At 42.3% G+C, this 18,598-nt stretch overlaps 1 protein-coding gene across 5 annotated transcripts in view; it reads left to right on the forward strand.

Annotated features, from left to right (window-relative positions):
• Positions 1-18,598, forward strand: part of FRS2 (fibroblast growth factor receptor substrate 2) — a 120,052-nt gene that overhangs the window by 69,561 nt on the left and 31,893 nt on the right. The window lies entirely within an intron of this gene.

An 18,598-nucleotide genomic window follows, 5' to 3' on the forward strand; every position in this document is an offset into this window, starting at 1 on the left:
TTCAGTAAATGGGATGTTTCCTACTAAGTAGGTAGGAAAAGGTTTAAGTAAATTCTAATATGAATACATTTAACTTCTTGAACGCTTTTTCAGTGGATTTTTAATAGTCATTAATTTCCTTTACTTTTAAAAATATTTATTTATTTGAAAGGCAGAGTTAGAGAGAGACAGATAGAGGCAGAAAGAATGGGCCTCCATCCATCGGTTTACTCCCCAAATGGCCGAACAGCCTGAGCTGTGCTGGTCTGAAGTCAGGAGCCAGGAGCTTACCCCAGTTCTCCCACATAGGTGTAGGAGCCCAAGTACCTGAGTCATTCTTTGATGCTTTCCCAGGTGTACCAGCAGGGAGCTGGATTGGAAAAGAAGCAGCCAGGACTCAAACTGGCACCCAAATGGGATGCCAGTCCTGCAGGTGGTGGCTTTACCCACTGTGCCATATTGCCTGCCCCAATTTCTGTTATTATTTTCTTTAGACTTCTGGAGTATGACATATTCAAGCGTGTAGATACAAAATCTCGTACGTGGGCATTTTATGTAGTAGTTAACATGCCTGTATCCTACATTAGAATATCTAGGTTCAGTTCAAAGCTCTGGGTCCTGACTCTGAGACTCCTACCTCCTGCTGGAAGATAGTAATTGGGCTCCTGCCACCCATGTAGGAGACCTAGATTGAGTTCCCAGCACCCCACTTTTGCCTGCCCTAGCACCCTCTATAGTGGGCATGTGGAGAATGAACCAGTGAATGGGAGCTCTCTGTTTCTCTGTTTCTGAAATTAAAAGAAGATCTCCTTATTGATTTGTTTACTGTATTATGGCAAAAACTTGAAAGCAGTTACTTGTCAGCCTTAAAGTTATTTTGGGGGTCTTGCATTGTGGCATAGGGTGTAAAGCCAACACCTGTGACACCAGCATCCCATATGGATGCTGGTTTATATCCCAGCTGTTCCATTTCTGATCCTGCTTCCTGCTAATGTGCCTGGGAAAACAGTGGAGGATGGCTCAAGTACTTGGGCTCTGCCACCCACATGGAAGACCTGGAAGAAGCTCCTGGCTTCAGCCTGGCCCAGCTGTGGCCCTTGGGGCCATCTGGAGAGTGAACCAGCAAATGGAAGATTGCTGTCACTTTTTCTCTCCCTGTGTCTCTCTAACTCTTCCTAAATAAATACATCTTTTGTTAAGAAATTATTTTGGCTAAATTTTCTCTAATTTTTTGGGATAGGTATTAGTGATCACTTTAGGTTAAAGTAAATTATTCAGATTAGTAATTTTTATTGTCTTTTTTCAATAACAAGTTCACTTAGGAAAAGGGCAATTTCTGGCTCATTTCTTTTTTTATTTAGAAATGTTTATTTTTCTGAAAAGCAGGGAGAGATAGGCAGGCAGAGAGAATTCCCATCTGCTGGTTCACTCTCCAGATGTTCGCAACAGCTGAGACTGAGGCTGGGCCAGGCTGAACCAGGAGCCAGGAACTCCATCCCAATCTCCAAAGTGGGAGGCAAGGACCTAAGTACTTGTGCTGTCACCCACGGTTTCCCCAGATGTGCGTGAGCCAGAAGCTTGTTCTGAAGCATAGTCAGGGCTTGCTGTGTTATGGGATGCCCACCGTGCAAGCCGCGCCTTAATCTGCTGCACTACAACACTGGCCTCTATTATTTTTCTTTCTCGAAGCAGTCATATTCTACAAATCCCCATTGCTGAATCTAACATAGAGTGAAAACTTAATAATTATAGATTAAATGCAGGGTTCTAAACTCGGGGTGTAGAAACACCATTTCCTGTGTAATGGCACCGTATCAGGACAAGCCACTTTTCTTTGATCCCTTAGCCAGAATTTGAGAGGGAGCTCCAAGTCCTAGCTGATGGTATTCCCTATAGTAGTGAAGAGGAGAGAGGGAGAGACTGATGAGAGGATGGGATCACCTCTGACATGAAGCAGATGGTAGTGATAACAGAGCTCAGGTTTGGGAAAGGCTGTTATTGGTGGGAGAATCTAGAGGACCTTGTTAGGAGCGATTTCTTAATATAGAAGAATCTTAAGGGCACTTAGTTCTGTGGGCTAGGAGGAAACGTGAAAGCGCTTCAGCAATGGAATAGAAAAGGAGAAGTGTCTTGGTCTGTGTTGCTGTAACAGGGTGCCCCAGACCAACGTATAAAGAACAGAAGTTGGTTTCTCACAGTTCAGGAGACTGGGTGGGAAGTCCAAGATCAGGTGCTGGCAGGTTCTGTTTTCTGTTGGGGGTTGCATCTTCTGTAGGGGAGGAGTGAACGTTGGGAGGGCTGCGTGAAACCCCTTTAATGAGCTCTTTAACCCCATTTATGAGAGAGGAGCCCTCATGGCCAAACTATACCTTAAGGCCCTATCTCTTAATACCATTACATTGGTCACTAAGTTTCAGTAACTGAATTTTGAAGGGCATATTCAGACCACAGCAGGAAGAAGGGAATTCACATACCTGCCAAAAGTGATGGCAAGGTTGAGACTTGTTGAAAGTAGTTATTTATATGTTAGCACTTAAATATTTATATTCATTGGTGAGAAGAAACGAAACTTTAAAATAATTTTTCAATGTATTTGTGAGGCAGAGAGGGAGAAGGAGAAAAAGTGGAAAAGGGAGAGAAAACTATCCATTGATTCACTCCAAATGCTTACAACTGGCCGAGGCTGGATGGAGCTGAAACTCATTCAGGTTTCTCTCATTGGTAGCAAGGACCACTTACCTGAGTCATCACCCCTACCTCCCCAGAGACCAAAAGTTCTTGATTATATTGATTTCTACAGGTTCCATGTTTTGTTGAATACTCTTGTTAAAATTTAATTCAGAAAATTAGACATCAGGTAACACAGTTTCTTTCTTCTTTTCTTTCTTTCAATTGATTTTTTTGGAAGTCAGAGTTACACAGAGAGAGAGAGATTTTCCATACACTGGTTCACTCCCCAGATGGCCTTGACAGCCAGGGCTGGGCAAGGCTGAAGCCAGGAGCCTTGAGGTTCTTCTAGGGGCCCAAGCACTTGTGCCAGCTTCCATTGCTTTCCCAGGCACATTAATGGGGAGCTGGATCAGAAGTGGAGTAGCCAGGACTCGAACCAGTGCCTATATTCGTTGCTAGTATCGCAGGCAGTGGCTTTATCTGCTACTCCACAGCACTGGCCCCATCCTAGGATATTCTTAAGTTGAAAGGTGCAGTAGGGTAATCCTCTGCCTGCGGTGCTGGCATCCCCTATGGGCACTGGTTCGAGTCCTGGCTGCTCCACTTCTGATCCAGCTCTCTGCTATGGCCTGGGAAAGCAGTAGAAAATGGTCCAAGTCCTTGGGCCCCTGCACCTGTGTGGGAGACCCGGAAGAAGCTCCTGGCTCCTGGATTCGGATCCGCTCAGCTCCGGCTCTTGCGGCCATTTGGGGAGTGAACCAGTGGGTGGAAGACGTTTCTCTCTCTCTTTGTAACTCTCCTCTCAAATAAATTAAAAAGTCTTTTTTTTAAAAATGAAAGAAGTGTTTCATACCAGGAAGAATCTCCTAGCCTGAGAATTTACAAAGGCACACATATAAACAAAAATAGAAGCAATGAATAATGTAGGTATAGTAACTTAACCTTAAGGTTTGCTGATGTGGCATTGGTTAAGTTAATATGGATTTGATTCTCCTCTGTTATATAGGAAGGTATTTCATAAATGTTTCTAGTTTAGAACAAAGGCTAAGAATTTAGGCATTTATAGTTTTGAGCTGATAATTTATTAAAGGTTAAGTGTCTAATTTTGATGAATAGGAGATTAGAATCCTTTTGTGGATATGTATGTAATAAACAGTTTGATCGCACATATTTCAGACTGTAGTAATCCTCTCCCCCCAGATTATTTGTCCATGGTGTGAAAATAAAAGATTTGTCCATACAAGAAAATACAAGCTCTGTGTCTTTATTCCCGAGAGGCTTAATTTGGCTCAGATCCACTGGTAGTGGTACACGCAGAGCTCAAGACTGGCTTTGAGTCATCCAGTGCTGTTACAGATCTGGAGTGTGTGCAGATAGTCTAACTACTTGGTTTCAATACCTACATCACATTTGAGCTTGTGGGTTGTATCTGTGGGTAGTGGAATAAAGGAATTTTTTATGCAGACTGAAGTTTGAACTTAGGAGGTTTAACATGTTGGAGCATGAACTTTGAATTTTAGCAGTGATTTTTTTTCTTCAAACATAGATTATGGTATTTAAGGCCACAGGCCTTCTGAATCTGATTTCTTATTGTTTATTAAGGCCTTGTGTATTATAGTTCAATTTAATTTAAGTTGAACTTACCCCATAAACATGTGGATAAAAGAATGCCATTATTTTAGATACCTCTTTGTTTGGTGTTCTACTCTTAGACTTCCATATGAGCTCGCTTGATTTTATTTTTTTCAGCTACTTGCTTTTAGATTATGAAAAAAAAAATTTGCAAAACTCAGAATAGGTTGAAACTCCACACAAATTGCTGCCACAGAACAAAAGTGCTGATCAAGTTAAATCAACCTCTATAATGTGTATTGAAAGGAAAAACCTCTCTTCTCTCCCCCAATTTGAAGAACAAGCATTTTTCCTGCCAAGAAGGACTGACTTTAAATGGACCAGCTGTCCATATTAGGAGCCTGGGGTTGCTAAGGTGACCGTGGCTGTTTGGAGAAGAATGCAGCTGAGAGGGCAGTTCTTGATGTGTGAGCTGAGGGAAAGAATGTGGTGTGATTGTGCATCATTTCTGTTAATCACATGCTCACAAAGTGCTGTGTGGGCAGCCTGTAGAAACTACAAATTTAGTGCTGGAGCTTGTGTGTGGTTGAAATTATTCTGTTTTCATGTGAGCTAGAGGCTTGCAGTTTAGAAGGAAAATGTCTACCTTGTCTGTGTGTATCTGGGGTGAAGGGGGCATTCTTTGATGCTGGATGAAAAGAGAGTTTATTTCACTTGATGGGCATGTATGTTCATTTTTTAAAAGTGTTTTGTCTGAAGATAAATCTCTTTCCAACTCATCCTTTCAGGCCTTTTCAGCCATATGCAGTGTTAATAGTTCCTCCAAGTGAGTGAACGATGTGTTCCTTGTAATTGTTGACTTTTTTTGGCACCTTAATTTCAGAGTTATTTGGAAAGTCCTAAAAATACTTTTCTACTTGTTCCATTTCCATTCTTTGTTTCATTCTTACTGAATATAGTGTTATTGTATCTTATACATTAAATGTTGCCCAAAGCATCCAAAGAAAGGTTCCGGCATTATGTTTGACAAGTAACTAGCCCATTTTGTAAAAGTGATAATTCAAGGAGAATGAGAAGGATCAAACTAATATCCCACTTACCTGAGACACCACATAGATTTTACCGTAGGCATCTTTGCTAAGACTTAAAATGACACCTAGATATAGGCATTGATAAGACAACCGTTTGTTGTTTTGGTGTTTGTTTTCTATCCTTGTTTCTAATCTTGTAGTATTGTGTTCATCTTAAGTGAAGGCATAAATGTGTGATGTATTTAACATGTAAAGTAGTTGAAATAGTGGCAGTCTTGTATTATGCTGGCATCGTATTTTTTCCTTTTAAGCATTTTATTTTTGTGGCCAGCATTGTGGCACAGTGGGTAAAGCTGCCACATAGGATGTTCACATCCCATATGAATGCCAGTTCAAGTCCCAGCTGTTCCACTTCCAATCCAGCTCCCAGCTAATGCCCCTGGGAAGTAGTAGATGATAACCTGAGTGCTTAGACCTCTGCCACCCACGTGGGGGACCCAAATGGAGTTAGCCATTTGGGAAATGAACCAGCTGATAGAAGATATATCTCCCACTCCTCCCCCCAATAAGTCTTCCTTTCAAATAAATATATATATAATTTATTTTAAAATATTTATATGTATGTGTATATATATTTGAATGGCAGAGAGATATTTCCCATCTGCTGATTCACTCCCCAAGTGCCAGCAACAGCTGAGGCTAGGCTAGACCAAAGCCAGGAGCCCAGAATTCAATCTGGTGTCCCACATGGGTGGCAGGAATGCAGTTACTTGAGCCATCACCTGCCGCCTCTTGGAGTATGCATTAGCAGGAAGCTGGGATGAAGAAGGGGAGCTGGGACTTGAACCCAGGCACTCCAATGTAGGATGCAGATGTTCCAAGCAATGTTTTAATTGTGACAAACACTTGTCTCTTAATTGTCTACTTGCTTTGACATATTGCTTTTTAACTGATTTGCTGAAGAATGGAGGGGAATTAAAGGGCATAATAATTTGATATGTGAGTTCAGTTGGTTGTCACCTCTTATGTAGAACTTGATAACTTTTGATGGCATCCCTATAACCTGTTCTCTCCCCCCAGATATGACAAAGTATAATCAGTTTCCATGAGTGTGCCTCAAAGCAGTCCTTACTTTTATGTTGTTAAATATAAAAGGGCACTTCAAAAACCCACCATTTTCAGTTTGTTGTGAAATTTTTGAAAGCCATACATATTACACATCTTCGAAAAGTTGATGGTCAATGTTGTATAGCTGGTAAAGCAGCCACCTACAATGCTGGCATCCCATATGGGCACTAGGTTCAAGTCCTGGTTGCCCCACTTCTGATCCAGTTCCCTGCTAATGACCTGGCAAAAGCAGTGGACAATAGCCCAAATCCTTGGGCCCCTGCACCCACGTGGGAACCCAGAAGAATCTCCTGGCTCCTGGCTTCCGATCGGCCCAACCCTGGCTGATGTAGCCATCTGGCGAGTGAACCAGTGGATGGAAGGCCTCCCTCCCTCCTCTTTCTTTCTTTCTCTCTCTCTCTCTAAATATTTATTTATTTATTTGAAAAAGAGTTACAGAGAAAGAGAGAGAGGTGTCTCCCATCCGCTGGCTCACTCCCCAGCTGGCTGCAACAGCTGGAGCTGAGCCAATCCGAAGCCAGGAGCCAGGAGCTTCTTCTGGGTCTCCTATGAGGGTGCAAGGGCCCAAAGACTTGGGCCATCTTCTACTGCTTTCCCAGGCCATAACAGAGAGCCTGACTGGAGGTTGAGCAGCCGGTACTCAAACTGGTGCCCACGTGGGATGCTGGCACTGCAAGGGCAGCCTCTCTCTCTCTCTCTCCTGCTCTCTCCTGCTCTCTCTCTCTCTCCCCTTCTCTCTCTGCCTCTCTGTAACTCTGCCTTTCAAATAAATAAATAAATATATTTGACAAAAAAAAGAGTTGATGGAAAATGCATGTTATCAACAAACTCTGGATAGGGGCTTGTTTTTGTTACTGTTGCTGAGTTGTAGGAGTTCTTTATCTATTCTGGATATCCACCCCTTTTTAGATATAAGATTTGCATAGATTTTTTCCATTCCATAGATTGCCTTTTAGCCTGTTGATGGTTTTCTTTAATGCACAGAAATTTTGAATTATTATATAGTCTATTTTACCTGGTTTTTAAAAAATATTTATTTGAAAGGCAGAGTTACAGAGAGAAGAAAGAGAGAGAGAGAGAGAGAAATCTTCCACCCACTGGTTTACTCCCCAAATGGCCACAATGGCCAGAGCTGGGCCAATCCAAAGCCAGTAGCCAGGAGCTTCTTCCGGGTCTCCCACACAGGTACAGGGGCCCAAGGACTTGGGCCATCTTCTACTGCTTTCCCAGGCCATAGCAGAGAGCTGGGATTGGAAGTGGAGCAGCCAAGACTTGAACTGGCGCCCATGTGGCATGCCGGCAGTGCAGGCGGCAGCTTTACATGCCACACCACAGCACCAGCCCCTACTTGTTCTTTTATGTGATTTTGGTGTTAGGTTAAAAAAATCACTGCCACATCCATTGTCTTGAAGCTTTCTGTGTTATGTTTTAAAAGTTCATAGTTTTAGTTCTTATCTTTAGGTCTTTCATCCATTTTTGGTGAAGTTTTGTTTGTAGTATGATGTAGGTGTCCCACTTCAATATTTTGTATGTGGAAATCTATTTGTTCCGGTGCCATTTGTTGAGGAGATTGCTCTTTCCTTACTGAATTGCTTTGGGACCCTTGTAGAAAATCAGTTCATTGGGCCAGCGCTGTGGCGTAGTGGTTAAAGCCGCCACCTGCAGTGCCAGCATCCCATATGGGCGCCAGTTTGAGTACCGGCTGCTCCACTTCCAATCAGCTCTCTGCTATGGCCTGGGAAAGCAGTAGAAGGTGGCCCAAGTCCTTGGGCCCCTGCACCTGTGTGGGAGACCCGGAAGAAGCTCCTGGCTCCTGGCTTTAGATTGGCGCAGCTCCAGCTATTGTGGCCATTTGGGGAATGAACCATGGATGGAAGACCTCTCTCTCTGCCTCTCCTTCTCTCTCTGTGTAACGCTGACTTTCAAGTAAATAAAATAAATCCTTTCTTAAAAAAAAAAAATTCATCATGAAATTGTAGATTAATTTCTAGATTCTCACCTCTATTTCACACTTCATGTTTTTCTGCTTGTGATAGTGATAGCTTTGTAGTCAGTTTTTTTTTTTTAAGGATTTATTTATTATTTGAAAGGCAGAGTCACAGAGGCAGAGAGAGAGAGAGAGAAAGAGAGGTCTTCAATCCGTTGGTTCACTCCCCAAATGGCCACAGTGGCCAGAGCTGCGCCGATCCATAGCCAGAAGCCTGGAGCTTCTTCTGGGTCTCCCACATGGATGCAAGGGCCCAAGGACTTGGGCCATCTTTTGCTGCTTTCCCAGGCCACAGCAGAGAGCTAGATTGGTAATGGAGCAGCCGGGACTCGAACCAGCGCTCACATGGGATGCAGGCACCAGCTTTACCCAGTATGCCACACAGGGCTGGCCCCATGTAGTACATTTTGAAGTAAAAGATTGTGAGTTTTATTTCTTTTTTGAATTATTTTTAATAGTTTGTATTTAGAATTTTTCCCCAAAATCTAAAATTTTAATTTATTGAATCTCTACAGCATCTATAATTATGTTGCTTTTCCATTCTTATTTCTGTTTGTCTGTTTTCTCAATTAGTTTTTCCAGAGGCTTGTTGTTTTAATTACTCATTTCAACAGATGGACTGTTCGCTCTTCCAGTCATTTTCATTGTGCATGTTTTCTATTCTTTTAATTTCTGCTATATGTTATTTATTTCTACTTTCTCAGAGTTGCTAGGGTTTTTTCCTGTTTTTTAAAACTACATTTCAATTATTGTTTTTTCTAAAAGACTTGTTTATTTGAAAGGCAAAGTTATGGAGAGAGAGAAAGAGGAAGAGACAGAGAGCAAGCAAAATCTTCCATCTGCTGGTTCACTCCCCAGAGCCAAGCCAAAGCCAGGATCCAGGAGCTGCATTCTGGTCTCCCACTTGGGTGTAGGGGCCCAAGCACTTGGGCCATCCTCTGCTGCATTAGCAGGGAGCTGGGTCAGAAGTAGAGTAGTTGGGTCACGAACCAGCACCCATATGGGATGCAAGCAGGGCAGGCAGTGGCTTAACCTACTATACCCCCAGGCCAGCCCCTTGATTACTGGTTTTTAATTGCCTCTAAGTACCATCTTAGCTGCCTACGTTTTGACATATCATATTCTTGATTTTGTTCATTTTTTTCAAGATTTATTTATTTATTTGGAAGAGTTACACAGAGAGAGGAGAGGCAGAGAGAGAGAGGGGTTTTTCCATCCGCCTATTCACTCCCCAAATGGCAATAACAGCCAGAGCTGCGTCATTGAAAGCCAGGAGCCAGGAGCTTCTTCCAGGTCTCCCACGTGGGTGCAGGGGCCCAGGGACTTGGGCCATCTTCTACTGCTATCCCAGGCCATAGCAGAGAGCTGGTTCGAAAGTGGAGTAGCTGGGACTTGAACCAGCACCCATATGGGATGCCGGCACTGCAGGCCGGTGACTTTACCTGCTATGCCACAGTGCCAGCCTCTCATTTTAAAAATAGTTCTTACTTGCACTATAAATTATTTTAAAATGTTTACATAATTTCCAAATATGTAACTTTAAAAAAAAAGATTTATTTGAAAAAAAAAAAGATTTATTTGAAAGGCAAAGTGACAGAGAGGGGAGAGACAGACAGACAGACAGAGAGGTATCTTATGTCTGTTGGTTCACTCTCCAAAAGCCTGCACATGCCAGGCCTGGGCCAGGCTGAGCCCAGAAGCCAAGAACTTCATCTGGGTCTCCCCCTTGAGTGGAAGGTGCCCAGTATTCTGGCCATGATCTACAGCTTTCTAGGCGCATTAGCCGGGAGCTGGATCAGAAGCAGAGTGGCTGGGACTCAAACTGATGCCCTGATATGTGGTGCCAGTATCGCCTGCGACAGCTTAACTTCCTGTGCCACAGCTCCAGTTAATAATCTGTCTTTTATTTGGCTGCTTTAAAATCTCCCCCACTCTTTATAGTGTTCTGCAGTTGTATATGATAGTATTGACATGTTCTTACTTTCGTTCATTGTTTTGTCTTATTTTTTGTGATCCTGCTTAGAGTTCTTTGGGCTTCCTGGATCTGAGGATGTTAATGACTGAATAATTCTGGAAAATTAATTGACCACCAGCTCTTGAATAATGCCTCCTACTTTCTATAACTAATGAGACAATCTACTTTTTGTGTTTCTTACTCTTTTTCATCTTTTTCCTCCACAAATTCATTTAAGAGCTAGTTTGTAGTTACATTTTCAGAGGAGTTTTTTTCTTCTTTCCACCTCACCATGGTCAAGCAGGCAAGTTTTCTTGCTGTCACCTTCTGCAGGGTAGGTGCACCGCTTTTTGTGCTGTCCTTTGGATTTTCCAGTATGCAAGGGAGTCTCAGAGTACATAGCCAGTTCCCACAGTTTGCCATTTTCTTTCTTTCTTTCTTTCTTTCTTTCTTTCTTTCTTTCTTTCTTTCTTTCTTTCTTTCTTTCTTTCTTTCTTTCTTTCTTTCTTTCTTTCTCTCTCTCTCTCTCTCTCTCTTTCTCTCTCTCTCTCTCTCTTTCTCTCTCTCTTTCTCTCTCTCTTTCTCTCTCTCTTTAAGGATTGATTGATTTGAAAGGCAGAGTGATGGGGGTCGGGGGGCTTCATCTGTTGGCTTACTTCTCAAATAACAGTAACAGCCGGATTTGGACCAGGTTGAAACCAGGAGCCAGGAACTCCATCCTAGTCTCCAACACGGGTGGTAGGGACCCAAGTACTTGGGCCATCTTCTGAGGCTTTCCGAGATGAACCAAGAGAAAGCTGGGACAGAAACAGAATAGTTGGGACTTGAATTGGCACTCATTTGAAATGCCAGTGTTGCAAGCTGCAGCTTAACCTGCTGCAGCATACTGCCGCCCCAGGTTGCAGTTTTCAAAGCAGTGTGTGAGATCATCTTAAAGTGAACAGCCTCGTTGCATAGCTTTTTACATTTTACCCAATGAGGACAAAGTTTAAAAATCACAGAATTCTAATCAACAGCTCTCCATTTAAAAAGAAAAAGGCCCTGGCCATAACTGTGATGAATTCATGCCTTTTGGTATGTTTTAACTAAAATAAAATGTTCAAGGTGTGTGTGTTTTAATTTCCTTTGTTAGGTGACTGGCTTCAGGTCCATTTTGATTTGGAACAAGACACATTCTAGCTATCTCCTTAGTACTTGTGCTGATGGGAGCAGCAGTGCCTCCTTCAGTGCAGGGAGCCCTTCGTCATGAGTAGCAGTAAGGTAGAGGAAGAGATAATTAAACCCGGGTATTCTGAGTAAGGGTAAAATAACACTTGTGCCGTTCATCTCACTTTTCATGCAGCTAATTGGTAGTAAGTCCAGAACAACATTCTAGGCTTTGATTATAAATTTATTGTTGTAACAAATTTGTAGTAGACTGTCAGAGCAAATGTGTGAGGATGCACCAAACATGACTGTGTTGAACATGATACATGTAAAAATAAACTTGGCCAAGCTTCTTGAGCCTTTCCTTTGGGAAGCAATGATACTGTGGCACGTTTGTCCTGCTGCAAGGCTTGCCCTGTCTTTGAGCACGGCAGCCTGTGTTTTTCTTTGGATCCAAGGAGCTAAGTCCTCTTAGAACACCTGAATTTCCTAAAATAGCCTGACAGTTTTATCTTTTCTGTGAGAAAAAGCTCTGAAAGGGTTTCTCCTTTCCAAATGTGTTCATGATAGGATTTTCCTCTTCTTGAGGCCATAAATGTGGAGAACTTTTTTTGTTTTTCTTATATTAAACCAACCCTTCGTTGCTTGTATAACATCAGCAGTCATGAGACATTTACACCCATTGTATGTTATTAGAATCAGTTTGCTAATAAAATTCTTGAGGCATCAATTGGCAATGAAAGAATCAATTTATAATTTTCTTTCTATGTGTTGTGTAGTCCTTTTTGGGTTTAGTATCAAGGTTATGCCAGTTCCTTTAGAGAAGAAACTTTTATTCTCTGGAATACTTTGTGTAAAATTCTATTTTTGGAATGTTTGACAGAATTCATCTGCAAAGCCATCTAGACCTAGAATATTTTGCGGGAAAATATTTTTGATAACTAATGGAAGGTTGTTATCACAAGATTATTTTTATTTTTATTTCTCTTGAAACAGATTTGGTAATGGACTTACACATAATCAAATATGAAAAATTCATTAATACAGTTTTAGATCCCACTTTGTGAATAACCTTCAAGAAACTATTTGTTAGGTTTAGGTAGTATGAAAGAAAAATATCAAAAGTCATCTGAAATGATTATTAAAATCTGCTCACTTCTAATTATATTCTATGTATGGCTAGATTTGTTTCATGTGCTTAGATACTTTAACCAGGACAACATATTGAAGAATCACTTTTAAGAATGTAGCTGTTGGGACTGGCACTGTAGCAATAGCCCTCTGCTGTGGCCAGGGAGTGCAGTGGAGGATGGCCCAGGTGCTTGGGCCCTGCACCCCATGGGAGACCAGGAAAAGCACCTGGCTCCTGGCTCCTGCCGTCGGATCAGCGCGGTGCGCAGGCCGCAGCGTGCCGGCTGCGGCGGCCATTGGAGGGTGAACCAACGGCAAAGGAAGACCTTTCTCTCTGTCTCTCTCTCTCACTGTCCACTCTGTCTGTCAAAAAAAAAAAAGGCCTACATGAAAGATCTCTGTGAGTGAGATCCCAGTGGAAAGATTGGGCCATCAAAGAAGGAGATACCTTTCTCTGAAGGGAGGAGAGAACTTCCACTTTGATTATGCCCTGACTAAATAATGACAGAGTTTGTGGACTCAAAAGTCTTCTGTAGCCTTGGCAGCTCATAGCAAGAGCCTCGGGTGATCACTGATGTCATAAATAAGAGTGTCAGTTGTTAACAACAACAGGAGTCACTATGTACTTGCTCCCCATGTAGGACCTCTGTCCTTAATGTGTTGTACTATGAGAAGTAACAGTAAAACTAGTCTCAAACCGTCTTTTATACTTTGTCTGTGTGGGTGCAAACTGTTGAAATCTTTACTTAGTATAGAGTTGATCTTCTGTATATAAAGATAATTAAAAATGAATCTTAATGAAGAATGGGATAGGAGAGGGAGTAGGAGGTGGAGTGGTCTGGGGGTGGGAGGACAGGTATGGGGGGAAGAACTGCTGTAATCCTAAAGTTGTACTTTTTCGAAATTTATATTAAATAAAAGTTTTCTAAAAAAAAATAGCTTAGACCACCATGTAGGGGCAAAATATAAGGACATAGGAACCAACTGAAAGAGTTTCCAATGGGCGATTTGGAATCATTTAAGCAAGAAAATATGTAATGTATAAAATGATACTGGATTAGGGACTGGCGCTGTGGCCTAGTGGGTAAAGCCACTGCCTGCAGTGCCAGCATCCCATGTGGACGTCACTTCGAGTCCTGGCTGCTCCACTTCCCATCCAGCTCTCTGCTATGGCCTGGGAAAGCAGTGGAAAAAGTCCCAAGTCCTTAGGTCCCTGTCACCCTTTTGGGAAACCCAGAAGAAGCTTCCAGCTCCTGGCTTCAGATCGGCCCAGCTCCAGCTATTGCAACCATTTGGGGAGTGAACCAATGAATGGAAAATCTCTCTCTCTCTGCCTCTGCCTCTCTGTAACTCTGTCTTCCAAATAAGTAAGTAAATCCTTTTTAAAAATGATACTGGATTATAATCCAAAGTATAAAATATCCTTCGGGTCATACTGGTATAAATTATAAATAAATGATAGAATCAGTAAATGAATAAGAAATAACAAATCTGTGAGGAAGTACTCTGGCTAGTTTGTCAGTATTCCACCTTCATTGCAATGCAGCATAACTCCGCCCTCCTTAAGTGTGAGCTATGTATGATCTCCTTCCAAAGAGTACAGCATGGGAAGTAGTTAGGGGAAGAGAAGCTTAAACAGTTAAGAAACCTGAGAAACACTGCCTCAGCCAGCTACTATATCAACAGTGATAAGTCATCTTGATAGTATATTTCAGAGGATATGATAGTGTAAAAATGGCACTTTATCTGTTTGGTCTTCCTCAAACCCATCATCCAGTCAAATCAAGAGAAACATATCAAATGAATTCCAGTAAAGGGGCATTTTATAGAACACATTACCAGTAGTTCTCAAAACTGTTAGGATCATTAAAAATAAGGAAAATGTGAGAAATTGTTAAAGCCAAGAGGAACCTAAGGCATCTTGATGATTAGATGAAATGTGATACCTAGACTAGAAAACAGAACATTATGTAAACTAAGAAAATGTGAATAAGTAAGGACTTCAGCTAATTATAATTAATTATATTATTTCATTACTTGTAACAAATACACCACCATACTAATTTAAGATATTAATACTAGGGTAAGCTGGTTGTGAGGTTTTTCTCTAAATCTATCCTGTTCTAAGAAATACTTCATTTCGGCCGGTGCCGCGGCTCACTAGGCTAATCCTCCGCCTTGTGGCGCCGGCACACTGGGTTCTAGTCCCGGTTGAGGCGCTGGATTCTGTCCCGGTTGCCCCTCTTCCAGGCCAGCTCTCTGCTGTGGCCTGGGAGTGCAGTGGAGGATGGCCCAAGTCCTTGGCCCTGCACCCCATGGAGACCAGGATAAGTACCTGGCTCCTGCCATCGGATCAGCGTGGTGCGCTGGCTACAGCAGCCATTGGAAGGTAAACCAACGGCAAAAGGAAGACCTTTCTCTCTGTCTCTCTCACTGTCCACTCTGCCTGTCAAAAAAAAAAAAAAAAAAAAAAAAAAAACACAAACTTCATTTCTCATATAAATATATAAAGTATATAAATATACCTTATATTTTCAAAATACTAAGTTACTCAAGGATTTTTTAAACTCAGAAATCATGTACTTTACAACTTTTTACCAGATTTTAAATCATATCACATACTTAAATATATAGGGATCTTCAGAAAATTCATGGAAAATAAGTATTATGAAAAAATTATGAATGGATGTCAATAATTTTTGTACCAAAACAAATTGATTTTTTAATTCCATTTTCCCCACATACTTGACTAGGGAAACAACACATGTTAAAAAAAAAAAAAAAACAGTAAAAGAGTAATTTGCGGCCGTCACTGCTCACTAGGCTAATCCTCCGACTGCGGGCCGACATCCCAGGTTCTAGTCCCGGTCGGGGTGCCGGATTCTGTCCCGGTTGCTCCTCTTCCAGTCCAGCTCTCTGCTGTGGCCCGGGAGTGCAGTGGAGGATGGCCCAAGTGCTTGGGCCCTGCACCCGCAAGGGAGACCAGGAGGAAGCACCTGGCTTCTGGCTTTGGATTGGCGCAGCGTGCTGGCTGTAGCGGCCATTTCGGGGGTGAACCAACAGAAGGAAGACCTTTCTCTCTGTCTCTCTCTCTCTCACTGTCCACTCTGCCTGTCAAAAAAAAAAAAAAAGTAATTTGCTTGAGGGTATTGGATAACTGCTTCTTTCAAATAGGCCCAACATTTATTATGGTGCATTTGAGGCCAACTGAAGGCCTGCACTCATCAACAGTAAAAGTTAGGTTTATTAAAATCTTAGTCCATGCAGCTGGTGTTGTAGTGTAGCAGTTGTGCCACCGCCTGCAGCGCCAGCATCCCATGTGGGCCCTAGTTCCCAGCTGCTCCACTTCCAACCCAGCTCCCTGCTAATGCTCCTGGGAAAGCAGAGGAGGATGGCCAAGTGCTTGGGTCTGTGCACCCACGTGGGAGACCTGAAACAATCTCCTGGGTTCTGGCTTCAGCTTGACCCAACTCTGGCATTGCTGCCATTTGGGGAGTGAACCAGCAGATGGAAGACCTCTCTCTCTCTCTGTATCTCCCTTTCTCTCTCTGAAACATTACCTTTCAAATAAATAAAATAAACCTTTAAAAAAAAATCAAAACTCAGATCCCTTAGTTTCTTTTTTTTTTTTTTTTTTTTTTTTTTGACAGGCAGAGTGGACAGTGAGAGAGAGAGACAGAGAGAAAGGTCTTCCTTTGCCGTTGGTTTACCCTCCAATGGCCGCCGTGGCCGGCGCGCTGCGGCCGGCGCACCGCGCTGATCTGATGGCAGGAGCCAGGAGCCAGGTGCTTTTCCTGGTCTCCCATGGGGTGCAGGGCCCAAGCACCTGGGCCATCCTCCACTGTACTCCCTGGCCACAGCAGAGGGCTGGCCTGGAAGAGGGGCAACCGGGACAGAATCCGGCGCCCCGACCGGGACTAGAACCCGGTGTGCCGGCACCGCTAGGCGGAGGATTAGCCTAGTGAGCCGCGGCACCGGCCTGGATCCTGGATTTCAGATGTTTTATCATCAGTCACCACAATTCTTATGAATATTGACTATGCCTTAGACTGTATAATATAGTACCTATTTTTTGTTTGAAAGTATGTCTTTGTGTTGACTCATAGAATGACAAATGCCCTAAACAAAACTCTGACCTCAGAATCAGCCCTTAACACATTTGGATCTGGCTGAACAGCCCATGAGAGTATTTCAGGCAGGAAAGCCAAGACACTGTGGCAAGAAATTACCTATATGAAGGACCTATCTCTGTGAATGAGATCCCAGTGGAAAGAAGGGGCCATCAAAGAAGGAGGTACTTTTCTCTGAAGGGAGGAGAGAATTTCCACTTTGATTATGTCCTGACTAAATAATGATGGAGTTTGTGGACTCAGAAGGCTTCCATAGCCTTGGCAGCCCAAGACAAGAGCCCCAGGTGATCTCTGATGTCATAAATAAGAGTGTCACTTGTTAAATCAACAACAGGAGTCACTGTGCACTTGCTCCCCATGTAGGACCTCTGTCCTTAATGAGTTGTACTATGAGAATTAATTGTAAAACTTGTTTTCATACTTTGTGTGTCTGTGGGTGCAAATTGTGGAAATCTTTACTTAGTATAGAGTTGGTCTTCTGTATATAGAGTTAATTAAAAACAAATCTTAATGAAGAATGAGATGGGAGAGGAAGTAGTAGGTGGGACGGGAGTGGAAGTGGGAGGGCGGGTTTGAGGGAAGAACTGCTATATTCCTAAAGCTGTACCTAAGAAATTTGTATTAATTAAATAAAACTTTCTTAAAAAATACAGTATGTGTGTTTACTCTGTAAAATAAAGACTATAGCATTAATTTTATTAAGTCCAGTTATCCTGTATTTTAGGTTTAAAGCTAAAAATTCTTTTCTATAAAATGTCTTTTCTTACTCTTTGATATATTTTTAATACATGTCTAATTGTGTTTTTTTTTTTTTTAATTTTTCCCTAGTCCCACTAACTTTTTTTTTTAAGATTTATTTATTTGAAAGTCAGAGTTACACAGAGATAGAAGGAGAAGCAGAGAGAGATAGAGAGGTCTTCTATCTGCTGGTTCACTCCCCAATGATCTGCAACAATTGGAACTGTACCGATCTGAAGGCAGGAGCCAGGAGCTTCTTCTGGGTCTCCCATGCAGATGCAGGGGCCCAAGGACTTGGGCCATTTTCTACTGCTTTCTCAGGCCATAGCAGAGAGCTGGATCAGAAGTGGAGTAGCCGGGACTCAAACTGGCGCCCATATGGGATGCCGGCACTGCAAGGCAGCCTTACCTATTAGCCTCTGTGCTGCCCCAACACATGTCTAATTGTTTAAGGAGATACTGGCTTCAAATTTATTTGAATGACTTTATTTCTCTACATTTCAAAGTGATTTTGCCTTGGACGCTTGAATAATGATTTGAAAGAATGTGTTCCTAACGTTTCCCTTGTTAATAGACATGCTTAGTACTAACAAAAAACATGTTAATTTGTAGCATTTTAGTTGAATAGTGAAAATGTATATGCTGGTAAACTCAATATTAAACTATGTGAGTGTTTTTTTTTTTTTTTTTAAGATTTATTTATTTGAGAGGCAGAGTTACAGACAGAGGGAGAGACAGAGGTCTTCCATCCATTGCTTCACTCCCTGAGTGCCCAGAGCTGAACCAATCTGAAACCAGGAGCTTCTTCTAGGTCTCCCACTTGGGTGTAGGGGCCCAAGCACTTGGGCCATCTTTCACTCTTTCCAGCCATCAGCAGGGCGCTGGATCGGAAGAGAAGCAGCTAGGACTTGAACCAGCAGTGCCTGTATGGGATGCCAGCGCTGCAGGCAGAGGCTCAACCTACTATGCCATAGGGCTGGCCCCAAGATTAGCTGTGTTATTCTTTGATATTTCAAAGTTTTGAGTATGTTATTATTGAGAAAGAATTTGAGGAAACTCAAATAGCTAAACCATCATTTCAGTGACCTGTGATACTGCAAACTTGTGCTTTCCACTGTACTTACATATTCCT

This window comes from Oryctolagus cuniculus, chromosome 11 (assembly GCF_051225735.1).
Source record: "Oryctolagus cuniculus isolate XC-2025 breed Fujian yellow rabbit chromosome 11, ASM5122573v1, whole genome shotgun sequence".
In the NCBI taxonomy this organism is placed as follows: domain Eukaryota; kingdom Metazoa; phylum Chordata; class Mammalia; order Lagomorpha; family Leporidae; genus Oryctolagus; species Oryctolagus cuniculus.